Raw genomic sequence first — 2,025 nt, 5'->3', positions numbered from 1 at the left:
TTATCTTAAACTTATTATATCATCGCATGAATCACTTCACTTGGAATATACATCTCATCCAAGCAGGTTGGTTTTTTACGTTTAATTCTATTTTTTTTCTCATCATTCTTTCCACACAATTCAGCTTCTTTATTCTTTCCTTATTGTTCCTTACCCACGATATTAGTTATGTTCACCACATATTACTATTGCCATACTTACTAATTATTTCTTTTGGTTTAATTGACTTGATATAATATTTCTTTATTCTAGTAATTTACTTGCATATATCATCAAGTAAATATATATTTTTCTCCCATAACTTTAATTTAAATTATTATTATTTTCTTTAATACTGTTATTTTACTTAAATATACATTTTATATCCCACTTTTTTCTTCACTTTATTTTAAATAATTTTCATTTTGTATATGTATTTACTAACTTAATTTTAATATTCTTCTTCTCATACAGCCTTTATCTTCTTATAATATGTAGACTATGCTTGTCAATCAACACTACTTATGTATCCATAATGTTAGTTATTTTTGTATTTTCTAATCATTTTACATATCCTATTATTTTTTCTGTTTTTTTTTTTTATTCTTAGCCCTGATGAAGACTAGATATTCTGGCTAAAACGTTCGGACAAATAAATAATTTTTTTCTTATTTGTGTTCTTTATTGACCGCACCACCAATCATCCCCTCATATATATTATCTACGATCAACTTCTCTCATTATGAAAAAAAAATACAAAAGAAGAAGAAATAGGGAAAGAGAGAAATACTTTATTTATCTATGCTGCCTGAATACATCAGGTTGCTATCTCACACAGCATACTTATCAATCTGTAATCAGACATATATAAATTACACATACATGGTATGATCAGAAAAAAAGAGACACAATAATAAGATATAATAAACAATTTTTTTTCCCTACAGTTTCCTTTTACATTCAATTTCGGTCTGTACAACAAATACAAATGTTTCAATTCATTCCTTTTTTTCCTTCTCATTTCTGCTCCTCCAATTTCACCCTTTCGCAATGTTTTAATTCATCCGATCAACAAATTTGCTCTCTGGAATTCACCCTCCTAGATCCTCTTCTGTGACCCGCTAAACAAATTCAATATTAGACGGTAATGTGAGATCAGACCATCATACAAAGTCACAGTAGTAGAACAGTTTACCAAAAACAAACAGATACATTTTACGAGAATAAGACAAACACATAGATTAAAAGGAAAATATAATAAAAAAACCGGTTACAGGAAACACAATATAAAAAAAATAATTACAAATTCAATGTTATTTAGTTTAAAAAAATAAATTAATGTAAGTATTGTACCAATGAATTTCGTTTATATTATTTGTTTTTAGTATCTACTGATATATATTAGTATGCTGTGTTTTTATAATCCCTTTTGTCGCTCCCTATATACACTCTATGGGATATCTTATACATGTCCTTCTACATTTATCGTATTTATTTATCTATTGTAATATTGGATAAAAGATTAGATAGTTCTGTCTGTTTACTTGTCGGTATATTATAAAAAAATCTTACCCTTCCTAAGAGTTAGCTGAAGAAGTGGGGAAATTTTTTACCTGACTTTACGTCCTCACTCTTCATTTCCGTTTCAATCTGACATGTACATCACCCTATGTTTAATGTTTATTTTTATTAATTTTCTTATACCTCTCTTCTTACTTATTACTATACCTCACATTTGCCACATTTACTTCACCTATCTGTTTTACTTTTTACTCCTAACTCTATAATTTATTAGTCTAGATCTGTATATAGAACCTTGTAACCTGGTTGTGTTTTTAGTAACTAGTTTCCAGTCCACCTACATGTATACTTCCTTATATCATTATTATTTCTTTTTTATATACTTTATAAATGTAACAATTGTTTTTCATTTAATACTCTGTCAATTCTAAAATGTTTGTATCTTGTTGCTTCATTTAACCCTGACGAATAAACCCATGACCTCTTCCCCTACAATATCCTTTAATAATACCCCACTTATTCCTG

This window comes from Halyomorpha halys, unplaced genomic scaffold (genome assembly GCF_000696795.3).
Source record: "Halyomorpha halys isolate HHAL.00 unplaced genomic scaffold, Hhal_1.1 Scaffold758.1, whole genome shotgun sequence".
Classification (NCBI taxonomy): domain Eukaryota; kingdom Metazoa; phylum Arthropoda; class Insecta; order Hemiptera; family Pentatomidae; genus Halyomorpha; species Halyomorpha halys.
Note: the sequence above shows the minus strand (reverse complement) of the source record.